The sequence below is a fragment of the Schistocerca piceifrons genome, unplaced genomic scaffold, assembly GCF_021461385.2.
Source record: "Schistocerca piceifrons isolate TAMUIC-IGC-003096 unplaced genomic scaffold, iqSchPice1.1 HiC_scaffold_541, whole genome shotgun sequence".
NCBI classification, from domain to species: domain Eukaryota; kingdom Metazoa; phylum Arthropoda; class Insecta; order Orthoptera; family Acrididae; genus Schistocerca; species Schistocerca piceifrons.
This window is the reverse complement of record NW_025728779.1, coordinates 164,928-185,091: the sequence shown is the minus strand read 5'-3', so window position 1 is coordinate 185,091 and position 20,164 is coordinate 164,928. Positions and strand designations below refer to the sequence as shown.

Sequence of the window (20,164 nt, the reverse complement as noted above, 5' to 3'; positions counted from 1 at the left end):
GGTGTGGAGAGGTACCAAAACGACAGGCAATCTGCGAAATTTTCTGCTCGTTGTTCTTAAACAAAAAAAGAAAAATCCGACGCAGTCGGTAGGACTCGAACCTACGCTCCCAGAGGGAATCTGATTTCTAGTCAGACGCCTTAACCACTCGGCCACGACTGCTCGTAACCCAAGTTTCCCAGGAATCGTGAAAAATCCAACCGGTCTGCGCAGAATGTTGACAGGAAACGAACTCCGTGCACTGATTACGGCAGGGCTACCATCGCTACGAGACGAGCCATTACGGAAACGTTAAAATCTCCGCCCGGACAGGGACTTGAACCCTGGACCCTTAGGTTAAAAGCCTAATGCTCTACCGACTGAGCTATCCGGGCTCACGCTCGTTGTGGACGGAGCGGCTGCAAGCAATGTAAATAACTGGAACGCGTTTGTAGGCGTACTACGGTAATTTCTGGCTTCTGGCGCAACTGGCGACTTCACCGACTTCCCACTGACGCTGGTAGCAGCCCAACAACGGACCAGTGCCTCTTCTCCCTTTATTCCGGTGCCGACAGTAATTGCATCATGTGCCTGTTTTCCCCGATTACGTTCGGTCGAAGCTTCGGAAGGTGGGCGACAAACGACAGTTCGAAGGCCAAAACATGGAGCGTTGTGTGCGCAAAAACTTCCGTTCCGGTACCGGGAATCGAACCAGGGCCTCCTGGGTGAAAGCCAGGTATCCTAGCCACTAGACCACACCGGATTTGCTCGATAAGCGTCAGGTTTTCTCCGTCTCCTCTCGTATTTCGTGCTGAATCTGGACTCAGTGCAGTTCTCCGTTTGCGAGCATATTTGAGCCTACAGACTGGCATGGCGCACAGCCCGAAATTGACTATTCATTATTTTACTCCTAACAAGGGAAGAGAAAGATCAAAGTTGTACGTTGTCATAATTGGAAATAAACGTATTGACGCTGAGGCGTAGACTCCTTATGGATAACGAACGACAATTAAGTTCGTTCCCTAGCAACAGCAACGCCGTTAATTCAGCCATGATGTACAGCAAATTAAATGCCCGGGGTGAGGATCGAACTCACGACCTTAAGATTATGAGACTTACGCGCTACCTACTGCGCTACCGAGGCACGGTGCAAGTAACGTTACAGGAAACTTGGTAAGTCTCTCATATTAGAGATTAGACAGTTCGCGCTTTCTCAAGAATCTGTTGTGTTGCTACACGTGCTTTCCCTACTTGCTAGATTAAACTGCTGCCGCAGCTTTTTCAACGGAACGCAGCACTGCCTGAGGTTACAGTACATCGCCCTTGCGGCACCTGAACACAGCGGCCTGTTGGGACAGGCCGACGTCAGAGTTCAGAAATAGCATGCGACCGTTCAAGTACGGTCTATTGCGTGCTGCGTGTATGGTTCCTCTCACAGCGAATCCTGCTATACATTCCTGAGGCTGACGCAGCTCAGGCGAGGAATCGGCGCGGCAGCATTATAGCGAGAACAGCAGAACGATGCATCGGCCGGGAATCGAACCCGGGCCGTCCGCATGCTAAGCGAGCATTCACCAATTTTTTTTTTCTTCTCATTTCTTTCGTTGCATTTGTTGGGGGCGGACGTCCGATGGCGCCCGTTCAAGTTCATCGTTGACTCGGTCTTTTATTACAGAGGGCAGATAACTCTCAGACCGAACACGCTGAGCTATCGTGCCGGCAAGCCTTAAGATTATGAGACTTACGCGCTGCCTACTGCACTACTGAGGCACATGCCATTGAACCAGCGATGCTCGTCAAGCTGCCCGTGCTTCCCGAGCACTTTTCTGCAGGGGAAAGTGGGATTGCCACCCAGCGACGTCGGATACAACCGAAAAAAGTGCTACACACGCGGAGTGCTCCACTACACTGCCTTAAAACGAATGCTCATCTCTATCGTGTGAGTAACCTTGCGGCCGCGGCGACTAGTCTTGCCCAAAGACGCAGCGTGCGTGGAGGCGCTACCCGAATGCGTGTGGATGCACCCTCCTACCTCGAAAAGCGCCTGCAGCTACTATCACCGTGGGCCGCTGCTGGCGGGCAGGAAGCCGACACAGCGGGGCGTTGCGAGCAGCGGCTGTGCGGTGGTGGTGTAATGGTGAGCATAGTTGCCTTCCAAGCAGTTGATCCGGGATCGATTCCCGGCCACCGCAAGTGGCGCTAGTTTTTTTCGTATGAGTATGTGAGCCGCGTGCTGTTAAATGAAGGTTTTTTTCGTCGTAGCTCCACGCAGACCATCCTGTAGTATGTCCCGACTTGTCCCGACTTTGCTCGGCTGACGCGAAAGCTGACGCTTGGAATTCGCCCTTATCAAAAGGACAGGCACTATAAACGGCTGTGAGAGGCGAGGTGTGGAGAGGTACCAAAACGACAGGCAATCTGCGAAATTTTCTGCTCGTTGTTCTTAAACAAAAAAAGAAAAATCCGACGCAGTCGGTAGGACTCGAACCTACGCTCCCAGAGGGAATCTGATTTCTAGTCAGACGCCTTAACCACTCGGCCACGACTGCTCGTAACCCAAGTTTCCCAGGAATCGTGAAAAATCCAACCGGTCTGCGCAGAATGTTGACAGGAAACGAACTCCGTGCACTGATTACGGCAGGGCTACCATCGCTACGAGACGAGCCATTACGGAAACGTTAAAATCTCCGCCCGGACAGGGACTTGAACCCTGGACCCTTAGGTTAAAAGCCTAATGCTCTACCGACTGAGCTATCCGGGCTCACGCTCGTTGTGGACGGAGCGGCTGCAAGCAATGTAAATAACTGGAACGCGTTTGTAGGCGTACTACGGTAATTTCTGGCTTCTGGCGCAACTGGCGACTTCACCGACTTCCCACTGACGCTGGTAGCAGCCCAACAACGGACCAGTGCCTCTTCTCCCTTTATTCCGGTGCCGACAGTAATTGCATCATGTGCCTGTTTTCCCCGATTACGTTCGGTCGAAGCTTCGGAAGGTGGGCGACAAACGACAGTTCGAAGGCCAAAACATGGAGCGTTGTGTGCGCAAAAACTTCCGTTCCGGTACCGGGAATCGAACCAGGGCCTCCTGGGTGAAAGCCAGGTATCCTAGCCACTAGACCACACCGGATTTGCTCGATAAGCGTCAGGTTTTCTCCGTCTCCTCTCGTATTTCGTGCTGAATCTGGACTCAGTGCAGTTCTCCGTTTGCGAGCATATTTGAGCCTACAGACTGGCATGGCGCACAGCCCGAAATTGACTATTCATTATTTTACTCCTAACAAGGGAAGAGAAAGATCAAAGTTGTACGTTGTCATAATTGGAAATAAACGTATTGACGCTGAGGCGTAGACTCCTTATGGATAACGAACGACAATTAAGTTCGTTCCCTAGCAACAGCAACGCCGTTAATTCAGCCATGATGTACAGCAAATTAAATGCCCGGGGTGAGGATCGAACTCACGACCTTAAGATTATGAGACTTACGCGCTACCTACTGCGCTACCGAGGCACGGTGCAAGTAACGTTACAGGAAACTTGGTAAGTCTCTCATATTAGAGATTAGACAGTTCGCGCTTTCTCAAGAATCTGTTGTGTTGCTACACGTGCTTTCCCTACTTGCTAGATTAAACTGCTGCCGCAGCTTTTTCAACGGAACGCAGCACTGCCTGAGGTTACAGTACATCGCCCTTGCGGCACCTGAACACAGCGGCCTGTTGGGACAGGCCGACGTCAGAGTTCAGAAATAGCATGCGACCGTTCAAGTACGGTCTATTGCGTGCTGCGTGTATGGTTCCTCTCACAGCGAATCCTGCTATACATTCCTGAGGCTGACGCAGCTCAGGCGAGGAATCGGCGCGGCAGCATTATAGCGAGAACAGCAGAACGATGCATCGGCCGGGAATCGAACCCGGGCCGTCCGCATGCTAAGCGAGCATTCACCAATTTTTTTTTTCTTCTCATTTCTTTCGTTGCATTTGTTGGGGGCGGACGTCCGATGGCGCCCGTTCAAGTTCATCGTTGACTCGGTCTTTTATTACAGAGGGCAGATAACTCTCAGACCGAACACGCTGAGCTATCGTGCCGGCAAGCCTTAAGATTATGAGACTTACGCGCTGCCTACTGCACTACTGAGGCACATGCCATTGAACCAGCGATGCTCGTCAAGCTGCCCGTGCTTCCCGAGCACTTTTCTGCAGGGGAAAGTGGGATTGCCACCCAGCGACGTCGGATACAACCGAAAAAAGTGCTACACACGCGGAGTGCTCCACTACACTGCCTTAAAACGAATGCTCATCTCTATCGTGTGAGTAACCTTGCGGCCGCGGCGACTAGTCTTGCCCAAAGACGCAGCGTGCGTGGAGGCGCTACCCGAATGCGTGTGGATGCACCCTCCTACCTCGAAAAGCGCCTGCAGCTACTATCACCGTGGGCCGCTGCTGGCGGGCAGGAAGCCGACACAGCGGGGCGTTGCGAGCAGCGGCTGTGCGGTGGTGGTGTAATGGTGAGCATAGTTGCCTTCCAAGCAGTTGATCCGGGATCGATTCCCGGCCACCGCAAGTGGCGCTAGTTTTTTTCGTATGAGTATGTGAGCCGCGTGCTGTTAAATGAAGGTTTTTTTCGTCGTAGCTCCACGCAGACCATCCTGTAGTATGTCCCGACTTGTCCCGACTTTGCTCGGCTGACGCGAAAGCTGACGCTTGGAATTCGCCCTTATCAAAAGGACAGGCACTATAAACGGCTGTGAGAGGCGAGGTGTGGAGAGGTACCAAAACGACAGGCAATCTGCGAAATTTTCTGCTCGTTGTTCTTAAACAAAAAAAGAAAAATCCGACGCAGTCGGTAGGACTCGAACCTACGCTCCCAGAGGGAATCTGATTTCTAGTCAGACGCCTTAACCACTCGGCCACGACTGCTCGTAACCCAAGTTTCCCAGGAATCGTGAAAAATCCAACCGGTCTGCGCAGAATGTTGACAGGAAACGAACTCCGTGCACTGATTACGGCAGGGCTACCATCGCTACGAGACGAGCCATTACGGAAACGTTAAAATCTCCGCCCGGACAGGGACTTGAACCCTGGACCCTTAGGTTAAAAGCCTAATGCTCTACCGACTGAGCTATCCGGGCTCACGCTCGTTGTGGACGGAGCGGCTGCAAGCAATGTAAATAACTGGAACGCGTTTGTAGGCGTACTACGGTAATTTCTGGCTTCTGGCGCAACTGGCGACTTCACCGACTTCCCACTGACGCTGGTAGCAGCCCAACAACGGACCAGTGCCTCTTCTCCCTTTATTCCGGTGCCGACAGTAATTGCATCATGTGCCTGTTTTCCCCGATTACGTTCGGTCGAAGCTTCGGAAGGTGGGCGACAAACGACAGTTCGAAGGCCAAAACATGGAGCGTTGTGTGCGCAAAAACTTCCGTTCCGGTACCGGGAATCGAACCAGGGCCTCCTGGGTGAAAGCCAGGTATCCTAGCCACTAGACCACACCGGATTTGCTCGATAAGCGTCAGGTTTTCTCCGTCTCCTCTCGTATTTCGTGCTGAATCTGGACTCAGTGCAGTTCTCCGTTTGCGAGCATATTTGAGCCTACAGACTGGCATGGCGCACAGCCCGAAATTGACTATTCATTATTTTACTCCTAACAAGGGAAGAGAAAGATCAAAGTTGTACGTTGTCATAATTGGAAATAAACGTATTGACGCTGAGGCGTAGACTCCTTATGGATAACGAACGACAATTAAGTTCGTTCCCTAGCAACAGCAACGCCGTTAATTCAGCCATGATGTACAGCAAATTAAATGCCCGGGGTGAGGATCGAACTCACGACCTTAAGATTATGAGACTTACGCGCTACCTACTGCGCTACCGAGGCACGGTGCAAGTAACGTTACAGGAAACTTGGTAAGTCTCTCATATTAGAGATTAGACAGTTCGCGCTTTCTCAAGAATCTGTTGTGTTGCTACACGTGCTTTCCCTACTTGCTAGATTAAACTGCTGCCGCAGCTTTTTCAACGGAACGCAGCACTGCCTGAGGTTACAGTACATCGCCCTTGCGGCACCTGAACACAGCGGCCTGTTGGGACAGGCCGACGTCAGAGTTCAGAAATAGCATGCGACCGTTCAAGTACGGTCTATTGCGTGCTGCGTGTATGGTTCCTCTCACAGCGAATCCTGCTATACATTCCTGAGGCTGACGCAGCTCAGGCGAGGAATCGGCGCGGCAGCATTATAGCGAGAACAGCAGAACGATGCATCGGCCGGGAATCGAACCCGGGCCGTCCGCATGCTAAGCGAGCATTCACCAATTTTTTTTTTCTTCTCATTTCTTTCGTTGCATTTGTTGGGGGCGGACGTCCGATGGCGCCCGTTCAAGTTCATCGTTGACTCGGTCTTTTATTACAGAGGGCAGATAACTCTCAGACCGAACACGCTGAGCTATCGTGCCGGCAAGCCTTAAGATTATGAGACTTACGCGCTGCCTACTGCACTACTGAGGCACATGCCATTGAACCAGCGATGCTCGTCAAGCTGCCCGTGCTTCCCGAGCACTTTTCTGCAGGGGAAAGTGGGATTGCCACCCAGCGACGTCGGATACAACCGAAAAAAGTGCTACACACGCGGAGTGCTCCACTACACTGCCTTAAAACGAATGCTCATCTCTATCGTGTGAGTAACCTTGCGGCCGCGGCGACTAGTCTTGCCCAAAGACGCAGCGTGCGTGGAGGCGCTACCCGAATGCGTGTGGATGCACCCTCCTACCTCGAAAAGCGCCTGCAGCTACTATCACCGTGGGCCGCTGCTGGCGGGCAGGAAGCCGACACAGCGGGGCGTTGCGAGCAGCGGCTGTGCGGTGGTGGTGTAATGGTGAGCATAGTTGCCTTCCAAGCAGTTGATCCGGGATCGATTCCCGGCCACCGCAAGTGGCGCTAGTTTTTTTCGTATGAGTATGTGAGCCGCGTGCTGTTAAATGAAGGTTTTTTTCGTCGTAGCTCCACGCAGACCATCCTGTAGTATGTCCCGACTTGTCCCGACTTTGCTCGGCTGACGCGAAAGCTGACGCTTGGAATTCGCCCTTATCAAAAGGACAGGCACTATAAACGGCTGTGAGAGGCGAGGTGTGGAGAGGTACCAAAACGACAGGCAATCTGCGAAATTTTCTGCTCGTTGTTCTTAAACAAAAAAAGAAAAATCCGACGCAGTCGGTAGGACTCGAACCTACGCTCCCAGAGGGAATCTGATTTCTAGTCAGACGCCTTAACCACTCGGCCACGACTGCTCGTAACCCAAGTTTCCCAGGAATCGTGAAAAATCCAACCGGTCTGCGCAGAATGTTGACAGGAAACGAACTCCGTGCACTGATTACGGCAGGGCTACCATCGCTACGAGACGAGCCATTACGGAAACGTTAAAATCTCCGCCCGGACAGGGACTTGAACCCTGGACCCTTAGGTTAAAAGCCTAATGCTCTACCGACTGAGCTATCCGGGCTCACGCTCGTTGTGGACGGAGCGGCTGCAAGCAATGTAAATAACTGGAACGCGTTTGTAGGCGTACTACGGTAATTTCTGGCTTCTGGCGCAACTGGCGACTTCACCGACTTCCCACTGACGCTGGTAGCAGCCCAACAACGGACCAGTGCCTCTTCTCCCTTTATTCCGGTGCCGACAGTAATTGCATCATGTGCCTGTTTTCCCCGATTACGTTCGGTCGAAGCTTCGGAAGGTGGGCGACAAACGACAGTTCGAAGGCCAAAACATGGAGCGTTGTGTGCGCAAAAACTTCCGTTCCGGTACCGGGAATCGAACCAGGGCCTCCTGGGTGAAAGCCAGGTATCCTAGCCACTAGACCACACCGGATTTGCTCGATAAGCGTCAGGTTTTCTCCGTCTCCTCTCGTATTTCGTGCTGAATCTGGACTCAGTGCAGTTCTCCGTTTGCGAGCATATTTGAGCCTACAGACTGGCATGGCGCACAGCCCGAAATTGACTATTCATTATTTTACTCCTAACAAGGGAAGAGAAAGATCAAAGTTGTACGTTGTCATAATTGGAAATAAACGTATTGACGCTGAGGCGTAGACTCCTTATGGATAACGAACGACAATTAAGTTCGTTCCCTAGCAACAGCAACGCCGTTAATTCAGCCATGATGTACAGCAAATTAAATGCCCGGGGTGAGGATCGAACTCACGACCTTAAGATTATGAGACTTACGCGCTACCTACTGCGCTACCGAGGCACGGTGCAAGTAACGTTACAGGAAACTTGGTAAGTCTCTCATATTAGAGATTAGACAGTTCGCGCTTTCTCAAGAATCTGTTGTGTTGCTACACGTGCTTTCCCTACTTGCTAGATTAAACTGCTGCCGCAGCTTTTTCAACGGAACGCAGCACTGCCTGAGGTTACAGTACATCGCCCTTGCGGCACCTGAACACAGCGGCCTGTTGGGACAGGCCGACGTCAGAGTTCAGAAATAGCATGCGACCGTTCAAGTACGGTCTATTGCGTGCTGCGTGTATGGTTCCTCTCACAGCGAATCCTGCTATACATTCCTGAGGCTGACGCAGCTCAGGCGAGGAATCGGCGCGGCAGCATTATAGCGAGAACAGCAGAACGATGCATCGGCCGGGAATCGAACCCGGGCCGTCCGCATGCTAAGCGAGCATTCACCAATTTTTTTTTTCTTCTCATTTCTTTCGTTGCATTTGTTGGGGGCGGACGTCCGATGGCGCCCGTTCAAGTTCATCGTTGACTCGGTCTTTTATTACAGAGGGCAGATAACTCTCAGACCGAACACGCTGAGCTATCGTGCCGGCAAGCCTTAAGATTATGAGACTTACGCGCTGCCTACTGCACTACTGAGGCACATGCCATTGAACCAGCGATGCTCGTCAAGCTGCCCGTGCTTCCCGAGCACTTTTCTGCAGGGGAAAGTGGGATTGCCACCCAGCGACGTCGGATACAACCGAAAAAAGTGCTACACACGCGGAGTGCTCCACTACACTGCCTTAAAACGAATGCTCATCTCTATCGTGTGAGTAACCTTGCGGCCGCGGCGACTAGTCTTGCCCAAAGACGCAGCGTGCGTGGAGGCGCTACCCGAATGCGTGTGGATGCACCCTCCTACCTCGAAAAGCGCCTGCAGCTACTATCACCGTGGGCCGCTGCTGGCGGGCAGGAAGCCGACACAGCGGGGCGTTGCGAGCAGCGGCTGTGCGGTGGTGGTGTAATGGTGAGCATAGTTGCCTTCCAAGCAGTTGATCCGGGATCGATTCCCGGCCACCGCAAGTGGCGCTAGTTTTTTTCGTATGAGTATGTGAGCCGCGTGCTGTTAAATGAAGGTTTTTTTCGTCGTAGCTCCACGCAGACCATCCTGTAGTATGTCCCGACTTGTCCCGACTTTGCTCGGCTGACGCGAAAGCTGACGCTTGGAATTCGCCCTTATCAAAAGGACAGGCACTATAAACGGCTGTGAGAGGCGAGGTGTGGAGAGGTACCAAAACGACAGGCAATCTGCGAAATTTTCTGCTCGTTGTTCTTAAACAAAAAAAGAAAAATCCGACGCAGTCGGTAGGACTCGAACCTACGCTCCCAGAGGGAATCTGATTTCTAGTCAGACGCCTTAACCACTCGGCCACGACTGCTCGTAACCCAAGTTTCCCAGGAATCGTGAAAAATCCAACCGGTCTGCGCAGAATGTTGACAGGAAACGAACTCCGTGCACTGATTACGGCAGGGCTACCATCGCTACGAGACGAGCCATTACGGAAACGTTAAAATCTCCGCCCGGACAGGGACTTGAACCCTGGACCCTTAGGTTAAAAGCCTAATGCTCTACCGACTGAGCTATCCGGGCTCACGCTCGTTGTGGACGGAGCGGCTGCAAGCAATGTAAATAACTGGAACGCGTTTGTAGGCGTACTACGGTAATTTCTGGCTTCTGGCGCAACTGGCGACTTCACCGACTTCCCACTGACGCTGGTAGCAGCCCAACAACGGACCAGTGCCTCTTCTCCCTTTATTCCGGTGCCGACAGTAATTGCATCATGTGCCTGTTTTCCCCGATTACGTTCGGTCGAAGCTTCGGAAGGTGGGCGACAAACGACAGTTCGAAGGCCAAAACATGGAGCGTTGTGTGCGCAAAAACTTCCGTTCCGGTACCGGGAATCGAACCAGGGCCTCCTGGGTGAAAGCCAGGTATCCTAGCCACTAGACCACACCGGATTTGCTCGATAAGCGTCAGGTTTTCTCCGTCTCCTCTCGTATTTCGTGCTGAATCTGGACTCAGTGCAGTTCTCCGTTTGCGAGCATATTTGAGCCTACAGACTGGCATGGCGCACAGCCCGAAATTGACTATTCATTATTTTACTCCTAACAAGGGAAGAGAAAGATCAAAGTTGTACGTTGTCATAATTGGAAATAAACGTATTGACGCTGAGGCGTAGACTCCTTATGGATAACGAACGACAATTAAGTTCGTTCCCTAGCAACAGCAACGCCGTTAATTCAGCCATGATGTACAGCAAATTAAATGCCCGGGGTGAGGATCGAACTCACGACCTTAAGATTATGAGACTTACGCGCTACCTACTGCGCTACCGAGGCACGGTGCAAGTAACGTTACAGGAAACTTGGTAAGTCTCTCATATTAGAGATTAGACAGTTCGCGCTTTCTCAAGAATCTGTTGTGTTGCTACACGTGCTTTCCCTACTTGCTAGATTAAACTGCTGCCGCAGCTTTTTCAACGGAACGCAGCACTGCCTGAGGTTACAGTACATCGCCCTTGCGGCACCTGAACACAGCGGCCTGTTGGGACAGGCCGACGTCAGAGTTCAGAAATAGCATGCGACCGTTCAAGTACGGTCTATTGCGTGCTGCGTGTATGGTTCCTCTCACAGCGAATCCTGCTATACATTCCTGAGGCTGACGCAGCTCAGGCGAGGAATCGGCGCGGCAGCATTATAGCGAGAACAGCAGAACGATGCATCGGCCGGGAATCGAACCCGGGCCGTCCGCATGCTAAGCGAGCATTCACCAATTTTTTTTTTCTTCTCATTTCTTTCGTTGCATTTGTTGGGGGCGGACGTCCGATGGCGCCCGTTCAAGTTCATCGTTGACTCGGTCTTTTATTACAGAGGGCAGATAACTCTCAGACCGAACACGCTGAGCTATCGTGCCGGCAAGCCTTAAGATTATGAGACTTACGCGCTGCCTACTGCACTACTGAGGCACATGCCATTGAACCAGCGATGCTCGTCAAGCTGCCCGTGCTTCCCGAGCACTTTTCTGCAGGGGAAAGTGGGATTGCCACCCAGCGACGTCGGATACAACCGAAAAAAGTGCTACACACGCGGAGTGCTCCACTACACTGCCTTAAAACGAATGCTCATCTCTATCGTGTGAGTAACCTTGCGGCCGCGGCGACTAGTCTTGCCCAAAGACGCAGCGTGCGTGGAGGCGCTACCCGAATGCGTGTGGATGCACCCTCCTACCTCGAAAAGCGCCTGCAGCTACTATCACCGTGGGCCGCTGCTGGCGGGCAGGAAGCCGACACAGCGGGGCGTTGCGAGCAGCGGCTGTGCGGTGGTGGTGTAATGGTGAGCATAGTTGCCTTCCAAGCAGTTGATCCGGGATCGATTCCCGGCCACCGCAAGTGGCGCTAGTTTTTTTCGTATGAGTATGTGAGCCGCGTGCTGTTAAATGAAGGTTTTTTTCGTCGTAGCTCCACGCAGACCATCCTGTAGTATGTCCCGACTTGTCCCGACTTTGCTCGGCTGACGCGAAAGCTGACGCTTGGAATTCGCCCTTATCAAAAGGACAGGCACTATAAACGGCTGTGAGAGGCGAGGTGTGGAGAGGTACCAAAACGACAGGCAATCTGCGAAATTTTCTGCTCGTTGTTCTTAAACAAAAAAAGAAAAATCCGACGCAGTCGGTAGGACTCGAACCTACGCTCCCAGAGGGAATCTGATTTCTAGTCAGACGCCTTAACCACTCGGCCACGACTGCTCGTAACCCAAGTTTCCCAGGAATCGTGAAAAATCCAACCGGTCTGCGCAGAATGTTGACAGGAAACGAACTCCGTGCACTGATTACGGCAGGGCTACCATCGCTACGAGACGAGCCATTACGGAAACGTTAAAATCTCCGCCCGGACAGGGACTTGAACCCTGGACCCTTAGGTTAAAAGCCTAATGCTCTACCGACTGAGCTATCCGGGCTCACGCTCGTTGTGGACGGAGCGGCTGCAAGCAATGTAAATAACTGGAACGCGTTTGTAGGCGTACTACGGTAATTTCTGGCTTCTGGCGCAACTGGCGACTTCACCGACTTCCCACTGACGCTGGTAGCAGCCCAACAACGGACCAGTGCCTCTTCTCCCTTTATTCCGGTGCCGACAGTAATTGCATCATGTGCCTGTTTTCCCCGATTACGTTCGGTCGAAGCTTCGGAAGGTGGGCGACAAACGACAGTTCGAAGGCCAAAACATGGAGCGTTGTGTGCGCAAAAACTTCCGTTCCGGTACCGGGAATCGAACCAGGGCCTCCTGGGTGAAAGCCAGGTATCCTAGCCACTAGACCACACCGGATTTGCTCGATAAGCGTCAGGTTTTCTCCGTCTCCTCTCGTATTTCGTGCTGAATCTGGACTCAGTGCAGTTCTCCGTTTGCGAGCATATTTGAGCCTACAGACTGGCATGGCGCACAGCCCGAAATTGACTATTCATTATTTTACTCCTAACAAGGGAAGAGAAAGATCAAAGTTGTACGTTGTCATAATTGGAAATAAACGTATTGACGCTGAGGCGTAGACTCCTTATGGATAACGAACGACAATTAAGTTCGTTCCCTAGCAACAGCAACGCCGTTAATTCAGCCATGATGTACAGCAAATTAAATGCCCGGGGTGAGGATCGAACTCACGACCTTAAGATTATGAGACTTACGCGCTACCTACTGCGCTACCGAGGCACGGTGCAAGTAACGTTACAGGAAACTTGGTAAGTCTCTCATATTAGAGATTAGACAGTTCGCGCTTTCTCAAGAATCTGTTGTGTTGCTACACGTGCTTTCCCTACTTGCTAGATTAAACTGCTGCCGCAGCTTTTTCAACGGAACGCAGCACTGCCTGAGGTTACAGTACATCGCCCTTGCGGCACCTGAACACAGCGGCCTGTTGGGACAGGCCGACGTCAGAGTTCAGAAATAGCATGCGACCGTTCAAGTACGGTCTATTGCGTGCTGCGTGTATGGTTCCTCTCACAGCGAATCCTGCTATACATTCCTGAGGCTGACGCAGCTCAGGCGAGGAATCGGCGCGGCAGCATTATAGCGAGAACAGCAGAACGATGCATCGGCCGGGAATCGAACCCGGGCCGTCCGCATGCTAAGCGAGCATTCACCAATTTTTTTTTTCTTCTCATTTCTTTCGTTGCATTTGTTGGGGGCGGACGTCCGATGGCGCCCGTTCAAGTTCATCGTTGACTCGGTCTTTTATTACAGAGGGCAGATAACTCTCAGACCGAACACGCTGAGCTATCGTGCCGGCAAGCCTTAAGATTATGAGACTTACGCGCTGCCTACTGCACTACTGAGGCACATGCCATTGAACCAGCGATGCTCGTCAAGCTGCCCGTGCTTCCCGAGCACTTTTCTGCAGGGGAAAGTGGGATTGCCACCCAGCGACGTCGGATACAACCGAAAAAAGTGCTACACACGCGGAGTGCTCCACTACACTGCCTTAAAACGAATGCTCATCTCTATCGTGTGAGTAACCTTGCGGCCGCGGCGACTAGTCTTGCCCAAAGACGCAGCGTGCGTGGAGGCGCTACCCGAATGCGTGTGGATGCACCCTCCTACCTCGAAAAGCGCCTGCAGCTACTATCACCGTGGGCCGCTGCTGGCGGGCAGGAAGCCGACACAGCGGGGCGTTGCGAGCAGCGGCTGTGCGGTGGTGGTGTAATGGTGAGCATAGTTGCCTTCCAAGCAGTTGATCCGGGATCGATTCCCGGCCACCGCAAGTGGCGCTAGTTTTTTTCGTATGAGTATGTGAGCCGCGTGCTGTTAAATGAAGGTTTTTTTCGTCGTAGCTCCACGCAGACCATCCTGTAGTATGTCCCGACTTGTCCCGACTTTGCTCGGCTGACGCGAAAGCTGACGCTTGGAATTCGCCCTTATCAAAAGGACAGGCACTATAAACGGCTGTGAGAGGCGAGGTGTGGAGAGGTACCAAAACGACAGGCAATCTGCGAAATTTTCTGCTCGTTGTTCTTAAACAAAAAAAGAAAAATCCGACGCAGTCGGTAGGACTCGAACCTACGCTCCCAGAGGGAATCTGATTTCTAGTCAGACGCCTTAACCACTCGGCCACGACTGCTCGTAACCCAAGTTTCCCAGGAATCGTGAAAAATCCAACCGGTCTGCGCAGAATGTTGACAGGAAACGAACTCCGTGCACTGATTACGGCAGGGCTACCATCGCTACGAGACGAGCCATTACGGAAACGTTAAAATCTCCGCCCGGACAGGGACTTGAACCCTGGACCCTTAGGTTAAAAGCCTAATGCTCTACCGACTGAGCTATCCGGGCTCACGCTCGTTGTGGACGGAGCGGCTGCAAGCAATGTAAATAACTGGAACGCGTTTGTAGGCGTACTACGGTAATTTCTGGCTTCTGGCGCAACTGGCGACTTCACCGACTTCCCACTGACGCTGGTAGCAGCCCAACAACGGACCAGTGCCTCTTCTCCCTTTATTCCGGTGCCGACAGTAATTGCATCATGTGCCTGTTTTCCCCGATTACGTTCGGTCGAAGCTTCGGAAGGTGGGCGACAAACGACAGTTCGAAGGCCAAAACATGGAGCGTTGTGTGCGCAAAAACTTCCGTTCCGGTACCGGGAATCGAACCAGGGCCTCCTGGGTGAAAGCCAGGTATCCTAGCCACTAGACCACACCGGATTTGCTCGATAAGCGTCAGGTTTTCTCCGTCTCCTCTCGTATTTCGTGCTGAATCTGGACTCAGTGCAGTTCTCCGTTTGCGAGCATATTTGAGCCTACAGACTGGCATGGCGCACAGCCCGAAATTGACTATTCATTATTTTACTCCTAACAAGGGAAGAGAAAGATCAAAGTTGTACGTTGTCATAATTGGAAATAAACGTATTGACGCTGAGGCGTAGACTCCTTATGGATAACGAACGACAATTAAGTTCGTTCCCTAGCAACAGCAACGCCGTTAATTCAGCCATGATGTACAGCAAATTAAATGCCCGGGGTGAGGATCGAACTCACGACCTTAAGATTATGAGACTTACGCGCTACCTACTGCGCTACCGAGGCACGGTGCAAGTAACGTTACAGGAAACTTGGTAAGTCTCTCATATTAGAGATTAGACAGTTCGCGCTTTCTCAAGAATCTGTTGTGTTGCTACACGTGCTTTCCCTACTTGCTAGATTAAACTGCTGCCGCAGCTTTTTCAACGGAACGCAGCACTGCCTGAGGTTACAGTACATCGCCCTTGCGGCACCTGAACACAGCGGCCTGTTGGGACAGGCCGACGTCAGAGTTCAGAAATAGCATGCGACCGTTCAAGTACGGTCTATTGCGTGCTGCGTGTATGGTTCCTCTCACAGCGAATCCTGCTATACATTCCTGAGGCTGACGCAGCTCAGGCGAGGAATCGGCGCGGCAGCATTATAGCGAGAACAGCAGAACGATGCATCGGCCGGGAATCGAACCCGGGCCGTCCGCATGCTAAGCGAGCATTCACCAATTTTTTTTTTCTTCTCATTTCTTTCGTTGCATTTGTTGGGGGCGGACGTCCGATGGCGCCCGTTCAAGTTCATCGTTGACTCGGTCTTTTATTACAGAGGGCAGATAACTCTCAGACCGAACACGCTGAGCTATCGTGCCGGCAAGCCTTAAGATTATGAGACTTACGCGCTGCCTACTGCACTACTGAGGCACATGCCATTGAACCAGCGATGCTCGTCAAGCTGCCCGTGCTTCCCGAGCACTTTTCTGCAGGGGAAAGTGGGATTGCCACCCAGCGACGTCGGATACAACCGAAAAAAGTGCTACACACGCGGAGTGCTCCACTACACTGCCTTAAAACGAATGCTCATCTCTATCGTGTGAGTAACCTTGCGGCCGCGGCGACTAGTCTTGCCCAAAGACGCAGCGTGCGTGGAGGCGCTACCCGAATGCGTGTGGATGCACCCTCCTACCTCGAAAAGCGCCTGCAGCTACTATCACCGTGGGCCGCTGCTGGCGGGCAGGAAGCCGACACAGCGGGGCGTTGCGAGCAGCGGCTGTGCGGTGGTGGTGTAATGGTGAGCATAGTTGCCTTCCAAGCAGTTGATCCGGGATCGATTCCCGGCCACCGCAAGTGGCGCTAGTTTTTTTCGTATGAGTATGTGAGCCGCGTGCTGTTAAATGAAGGTTTTTTTCGTCGTAGCTCCACGCAGACCATCCTGTAGTATGTCCCGACTTGTCCCGACTTTGCTCGGCTGACGCGAAAGCTGACGCTTGGAATTCGCCCTTATCAAAAGGACAGGCACTATAAACGGCTGTGAGAGGCGAGGTGTGGAGAGGTACCAAAACGACAGGCAATCTGCGAAATTTTCTGCTCGTTGTTCTTAAACAAAAAAAGAAAAATCCGACGCAGTCGGTAGGACTCGAACCTACGCTCCCAGAGGGAATCTGATTTCTAGTCAGACGCCTTAACCACTCGGCCACGACTGCTCGTAACCCAAGTTTCCCAGGAATCGTGAAAAATCCAACCGGTCTGCGCAGAATGTTGACAGGAAACGAACTCCGTGCACTGATTACGGCAGGGCTACCATCGCTACGAGACGAGCCATTACGGAAACGTTAAAATCTCCGCCCGGACAGGGACTTGAACCCTGGACCCTTAGGTTAAAAGCCTAATGCTCTACCGACTGAGCTATCCGGGCTCACGCTCGTTGTGGACGGAGCGGCTGCAAGCAATGTAAATAACTGGAACGCGTTTGTAGGCGTACTACGGTAATTTCTGGCTTCTGGCGCAACTGGCGACTTCACCGACTTCCCACTGACGCTGGTAGCAGCCCAACAACGGACCAGTGCCTCTTCTCCCTTTATTCCGGTGCCGACAGTAATTGCATCATGTGCCTGTTTTCCCCGATTACGTTCGGTCGAAGCTTCGGAAGGTGGGCGACAAACGACAGTTCGAAGGCCAAAACATGGAGCGTTGTGTGCGCAAAAACTTCCGTTCCGGTACCGGGAATCGAACCAGGGCCTCCTGGGTGAAAGCCAGGTATCCTAGCCACTAGACCACACCGGATTTGCTCGATAAGCGTCAGGTTTTCTCCGTCTCCTCTCGTATTTCGTGCTGAATCTGGACTCAGTGCAGTTCTCCGTTTGCGAGCATATTTGAGCCTACAGACTGGCATGGCGCACAGCCCGAAATTGACTATTCATTATTTTACTCCTAACAAGGGAAGAGAAAGATCAAAGTTGTACGTTGTCATAATTGGAAATAAACGTATTGACGCTGAGGCGTAGACTCCTTATGGATAACGAACGACAATTAAGTTCGTTCCCTAGCAACAGCAACGCCGTTAATTCAGCCATGATGTACAGCAAATTAAATGCCCGGGGTGAGGATCGAACTCACGACCTTAAGATTATGAGACTTACGCGCTACCTACTGCGCTACCGAGGCACGGTGCAAGTAACGTTACAGGAAACTTGGTAAGTCTCTCATATTAGAGATTAGACAGTTCGCGCTTTCTCAAGAATCTGTTGTGTTGCTACACGTGCTTTCCCTACTTGCTAGATTAAACTGCTGCCGCAGCTTTTTCAACGGAACGCAGCACTGCCTGAGGTTACAGTACATCGCCCTTGCGGCACCTGAACACAGCGGCCTGTTGGGACAGGCCGACGTCAGAGTTCAGAAATAGCATGCGACCGTTCAAGTACGGTCTATTGCGTGCTGCGTGTATGGTTCCTCTCACAGCGAATCCTGCTATACATTCCTGAGGCTGACGCAGCTCAGGCGAGGAATCGGCGCGGCAGCATTATAGCGAGAACAGCAGAACGATGCATCGGCCGGGAATCGAACCCGGGCCGTCCGCATGCTAAGCGAGCATTCACCAATTTTTTTTTTCTTCTCATTTCTTTCGTTGCATTTGTTGGGGGCGGACGTCCGATGGCGCCCGTTCAAGTTCATCGTTGACTCGGTCTTTTATTACAGAGGGCAGATAACTCTCAGACCGAACACGCTGAGCTATCGTGCCGGCAAGCCTTAAGATTATGAGACTTACGCGCTGCCTACTGCACTACTGAGGCACATGCCATTGAACCAGCGATGCTCGTCAAGCTGCCCGTGCTTCCCGAGCACTTTTCTGCAGGGGAAAGTGGGATTGCCACCCAGCGACGTCGGATACAACCGAAAAAAGTGCTACACACGCGGAGTGCTCCACTACACTGCCTTAAAACGAATGCTCATCTCTATCGTGTGAGTAACCTTGCGGCCGCGGCGACTAGTCTTGCCCAAAGACGCAGCGTGCGTGGAGGCGCTACCCGAATGCGTGTGGATGCACCCTCCTACCTCGAAAAGCGCCTGCAGCTACTATCACCGTGGGCCGCTGCTGGCGGGCAGGAAGCCGACACAGCGGGGCGTTGCGAGCAGCGGCTGTGCGGTGGTGGTGTAATGGTGAGCATAGTTGCCTTCCAAGCAGTTGATCCGGGATCGATTCCCGGCCACCGCAAGTGGCGCTAGTTTTTTTCGTATGAGTATGTGAGCCGCGTGCTGTTAAATGAAGGTTTTTTTCGTCGTAGCTCCACGCAGACCATCCTGTAGTATGTCCCGACTTGTCCCGACTTTGCTCGGCTGACGCGAAAGCTGACGCTTGGAATTCGCCCTTATCAAAAGGACAGGCACTATAAACGGCTGTGAGAGGCGAGGTGTGGAGAGGTACCAAAACGACAGGCAATCTGCGAAATTTTCTGCTCGTTGTTCTTAAACAAAAAAAGAAAAATCCGACGCAGTCGGTAGGACTCGAACCTACGCTCCCAGAGGGAATCTGATTTCTAGTCAGACGCCTTAACCACTCGGCCACGACTGCTCGTAACCCAAGTTTCCCAGGAATCGTGAAAAATCCAACCGGTCTGCGCAGAATGTTGACAGGAAACGAACTCCGTGCACTGATTACGGCAGGGCTACCATCGCTACGAGACGAGCCATTACGGAAACGTTAAAATCTCCGCCCGGACAGGGACTTGAACCCTGGACCCTTAGGTTAAAAGCCTAATGCTCTACCGACTGAGCTATCCGGGCTCACGCTCGTTGTGGACGGAGCGGCTGCAAGCAATGTAAATAACTGGAACGCGTTTGTAGGCGTACTACGGTAATTTCTGGCTTCTGGCGCAACTGGCGACTTCACCGACTTCCCACTGACGCTGGTAGCAGCCCAACAACGGACCAGTGCCTCTTCTCCCTTTATTCCGGTGCCGACAGTAATTGCATCATGTGCCTGTTTTCCCCGATTACGTTCGGTCGAAGCTTCGGAAGGTGGGCGACAAACGACAGTTCGAAGGCCAAAACATGGAGCGTTGTGTGCGCAAAAACTTCCGTTCCGGTACCGGGAATCGAACCAGGGCCTCCTGGGTGAAAGCCAGGTATCCTAGCCACTAGACCACACCGGATTTGCTCGATAAGCGTCAGGTTTTCTCCGTCTCCTCTCGTATTTCGTGCTGAATCTGGACTCAGTGCAGTTCTCCGTTTGCGAGCATATTTGAGCCTACAGACTGGCATGGCGCACAGCCCGAAATTGACTATTCATTATTTTACTCCTAACAAGGGAAGAGAAAGATCAAAGTTGTACGTTGTCATAATTGGAAATAAACGTATTGACGCTGAGGCGTAGACTCCTTATGGATAACGAACGACAATTAAGTTCGTTCCCTAGCAACAGCAACGCCGTTAATTCAGCCATGATGTACAGCAAATTAAATGCCCGGGGTGAGGATCGAACTCACGACCTTAAGATTATGAGACTTACGCGCTACCTACTGCGCTACCGAGGCACGGTGCAAGTAACGTTACAGGAAACTTGGTAAGTCTCTCATATTAGAGATTAGACAGTTCGCGCTTTCTCAAGAATCTGTTGTGTTGCTACACGTGCTTTCCCTACTTGCTA

At 52.2% G+C, this 20,164-nt stretch overlaps 44 non-coding genes across 44 annotated transcripts; 8 read left to right on the top strand and 36 right to left on the bottom strand.

Annotated features, from left to right (window-relative positions):
* Positions 1-80: 80 nt before the first annotated feature.
* On the bottom strand, positions 81-162 carry Trnas-aga. The gene has a single exon. It is a non-coding gene; the product is annotated as a tRNA-Ser (tRNA).
* Positions 163-301: 139 nt separating this feature from the next.
* Positions 302-374, bottom strand: Trnak-uuu. Its single transcript has one exon. It is a non-coding gene; the product is annotated as a tRNA-Lys (tRNA).
* A 296-nt stretch (positions 375-670) lies between these two features.
* Trnae-uuc lies at positions 671-742 on the bottom strand. Its single transcript has one exon. It is a non-coding gene; the product is annotated as a tRNA-Glu (tRNA).
* Positions 743-1,050: 308 nt separating this feature from the next.
* On the bottom strand, positions 1,051-1,123 carry Trnam-cau. Its single transcript has one exon. It is a non-coding gene; the product is annotated as a tRNA-Met (tRNA).
* Positions 1,124-2,099: 976 nt separating this feature from the next.
* Trnag-ucc lies at positions 2,100-2,171 on the top strand. The gene has a single exon. It is a non-coding gene; the product is annotated as a tRNA-Gly (tRNA).
* A 275-nt stretch (positions 2,172-2,446) lies between these two features.
* On the bottom strand, positions 2,447-2,528 carry Trnas-aga. Its single transcript has one exon. It is a non-coding gene; the product is annotated as a tRNA-Ser (tRNA).
* A 139-nt stretch (positions 2,529-2,667) lies between these two features.
* Positions 2,668-2,740, bottom strand: Trnak-uuu. The gene has a single exon. It is a non-coding gene; the product is annotated as a tRNA-Lys (tRNA).
* A 296-nt stretch (positions 2,741-3,036) lies between these two features.
* Trnae-uuc lies at positions 3,037-3,108 on the bottom strand. Its single transcript has one exon. It is a non-coding gene; the product is annotated as a tRNA-Glu (tRNA).
* Positions 3,109-3,416: 308 nt separating this feature from the next.
* Positions 3,417-3,489, bottom strand: Trnam-cau. The gene has a single exon. It is a non-coding gene; the product is annotated as a tRNA-Met (tRNA).
* Positions 3,490-4,465: 976 nt separating this feature from the next.
* On the top strand, positions 4,466-4,537 carry Trnag-ucc. The gene has a single exon. It is a non-coding gene; the product is annotated as a tRNA-Gly (tRNA).
* Positions 4,538-4,812: 275 nt separating this feature from the next.
* On the bottom strand, positions 4,813-4,894 carry Trnas-aga. Its single transcript has one exon. It is a non-coding gene; the product is annotated as a tRNA-Ser (tRNA).
* A 139-nt stretch (positions 4,895-5,033) lies between these two features.
* Trnak-uuu lies at positions 5,034-5,106 on the bottom strand. Its single transcript has one exon. It is a non-coding gene; the product is annotated as a tRNA-Lys (tRNA).
* A 296-nt stretch (positions 5,107-5,402) lies between these two features.
* Trnae-uuc lies at positions 5,403-5,474 on the bottom strand. The gene has a single exon. It is a non-coding gene; the product is annotated as a tRNA-Glu (tRNA).
* Positions 5,475-5,782: 308 nt separating this feature from the next.
* Trnam-cau lies at positions 5,783-5,855 on the bottom strand. The gene has a single exon. It is a non-coding gene; the product is annotated as a tRNA-Met (tRNA).
* A 976-nt stretch (positions 5,856-6,831) lies between these two features.
* On the top strand, positions 6,832-6,903 carry Trnag-ucc. Its single transcript has one exon. It is a non-coding gene; the product is annotated as a tRNA-Gly (tRNA).
* Positions 6,904-7,178: 275 nt separating this feature from the next.
* On the bottom strand, positions 7,179-7,260 carry Trnas-aga. The gene has a single exon. It is a non-coding gene; the product is annotated as a tRNA-Ser (tRNA).
* Positions 7,261-7,399: 139 nt separating this feature from the next.
* On the bottom strand, positions 7,400-7,472 carry Trnak-uuu. The gene has a single exon. It is a non-coding gene; the product is annotated as a tRNA-Lys (tRNA).
* Positions 7,473-7,768: 296 nt separating this feature from the next.
* On the bottom strand, positions 7,769-7,840 carry Trnae-uuc. The gene has a single exon. It is a non-coding gene; the product is annotated as a tRNA-Glu (tRNA).
* A 308-nt stretch (positions 7,841-8,148) lies between these two features.
* On the bottom strand, positions 8,149-8,221 carry Trnam-cau. Its single transcript has one exon. It is a non-coding gene; the product is annotated as a tRNA-Met (tRNA).
* A 976-nt stretch (positions 8,222-9,197) lies between these two features.
* On the top strand, positions 9,198-9,269 carry Trnag-ucc. The gene has a single exon. It is a non-coding gene; the product is annotated as a tRNA-Gly (tRNA).
* Positions 9,270-9,544: 275 nt separating this feature from the next.
* Trnas-aga lies at positions 9,545-9,626 on the bottom strand. Its single transcript has one exon. It is a non-coding gene; the product is annotated as a tRNA-Ser (tRNA).
* A 139-nt stretch (positions 9,627-9,765) lies between these two features.
* Trnak-uuu lies at positions 9,766-9,838 on the bottom strand. Its single transcript has one exon. It is a non-coding gene; the product is annotated as a tRNA-Lys (tRNA).
* Positions 9,839-10,134: 296 nt separating this feature from the next.
* Positions 10,135-10,206, bottom strand: Trnae-uuc. Its single transcript has one exon. It is a non-coding gene; the product is annotated as a tRNA-Glu (tRNA).
* Positions 10,207-10,514: 308 nt separating this feature from the next.
* Positions 10,515-10,587, bottom strand: Trnam-cau. Its single transcript has one exon. It is a non-coding gene; the product is annotated as a tRNA-Met (tRNA).
* A 976-nt stretch (positions 10,588-11,563) lies between these two features.
* On the top strand, positions 11,564-11,635 carry Trnag-ucc. The gene has a single exon. It is a non-coding gene; the product is annotated as a tRNA-Gly (tRNA).
* A 275-nt stretch (positions 11,636-11,910) lies between these two features.
* On the bottom strand, positions 11,911-11,992 carry Trnas-aga. The gene has a single exon. It is a non-coding gene; the product is annotated as a tRNA-Ser (tRNA).
* A 139-nt stretch (positions 11,993-12,131) lies between these two features.
* On the bottom strand, positions 12,132-12,204 carry Trnak-uuu. The gene has a single exon. It is a non-coding gene; the product is annotated as a tRNA-Lys (tRNA).
* A 296-nt stretch (positions 12,205-12,500) lies between these two features.
* Positions 12,501-12,572, bottom strand: Trnae-uuc. The gene has a single exon. It is a non-coding gene; the product is annotated as a tRNA-Glu (tRNA).
* Positions 12,573-12,880: 308 nt separating this feature from the next.
* Positions 12,881-12,953, bottom strand: Trnam-cau. The gene has a single exon. It is a non-coding gene; the product is annotated as a tRNA-Met (tRNA).
* Positions 12,954-13,929: 976 nt separating this feature from the next.
* Positions 13,930-14,001, top strand: Trnag-ucc. The gene has a single exon. It is a non-coding gene; the product is annotated as a tRNA-Gly (tRNA).
* Positions 14,002-14,276: 275 nt separating this feature from the next.
* Positions 14,277-14,358, bottom strand: Trnas-aga. The gene has a single exon. It is a non-coding gene; the product is annotated as a tRNA-Ser (tRNA).
* A 139-nt stretch (positions 14,359-14,497) lies between these two features.
* On the bottom strand, positions 14,498-14,570 carry Trnak-uuu. The gene has a single exon. It is a non-coding gene; the product is annotated as a tRNA-Lys (tRNA).
* Positions 14,571-14,866: 296 nt separating this feature from the next.
* On the bottom strand, positions 14,867-14,938 carry Trnae-uuc. The gene has a single exon. It is a non-coding gene; the product is annotated as a tRNA-Glu (tRNA).
* Positions 14,939-15,246: 308 nt separating this feature from the next.
* Positions 15,247-15,319, bottom strand: Trnam-cau. Its single transcript has one exon. It is a non-coding gene; the product is annotated as a tRNA-Met (tRNA).
* Positions 15,320-16,295: 976 nt separating this feature from the next.
* Trnag-ucc lies at positions 16,296-16,367 on the top strand. The gene has a single exon. It is a non-coding gene; the product is annotated as a tRNA-Gly (tRNA).
* A 275-nt stretch (positions 16,368-16,642) lies between these two features.
* On the bottom strand, positions 16,643-16,724 carry Trnas-aga. Its single transcript has one exon. It is a non-coding gene; the product is annotated as a tRNA-Ser (tRNA).
* Positions 16,725-16,863: 139 nt separating this feature from the next.
* Positions 16,864-16,936, bottom strand: Trnak-uuu. The gene has a single exon. It is a non-coding gene; the product is annotated as a tRNA-Lys (tRNA).
* A 296-nt stretch (positions 16,937-17,232) lies between these two features.
* On the bottom strand, positions 17,233-17,304 carry Trnae-uuc. The gene has a single exon. It is a non-coding gene; the product is annotated as a tRNA-Glu (tRNA).
* A 308-nt stretch (positions 17,305-17,612) lies between these two features.
* Positions 17,613-17,685, bottom strand: Trnam-cau. Its single transcript has one exon. It is a non-coding gene; the product is annotated as a tRNA-Met (tRNA).
* Positions 17,686-18,661: 976 nt separating this feature from the next.
* On the top strand, positions 18,662-18,733 carry Trnag-ucc. The gene has a single exon. It is a non-coding gene; the product is annotated as a tRNA-Gly (tRNA).
* Positions 18,734-19,008: 275 nt separating this feature from the next.
* On the bottom strand, positions 19,009-19,090 carry Trnas-aga. Its single transcript has one exon. It is a non-coding gene; the product is annotated as a tRNA-Ser (tRNA).
* Positions 19,091-19,229: 139 nt separating this feature from the next.
* Trnak-uuu lies at positions 19,230-19,302 on the bottom strand. The gene has a single exon. It is a non-coding gene; the product is annotated as a tRNA-Lys (tRNA).
* A 296-nt stretch (positions 19,303-19,598) lies between these two features.
* Trnae-uuc lies at positions 19,599-19,670 on the bottom strand. Its single transcript has one exon. It is a non-coding gene; the product is annotated as a tRNA-Glu (tRNA).
* A 308-nt stretch (positions 19,671-19,978) lies between these two features.
* On the bottom strand, positions 19,979-20,051 carry Trnam-cau. Its single transcript has one exon. It is a non-coding gene; the product is annotated as a tRNA-Met (tRNA).
* Positions 20,052-20,164: the final 113 nt, after the last annotated feature.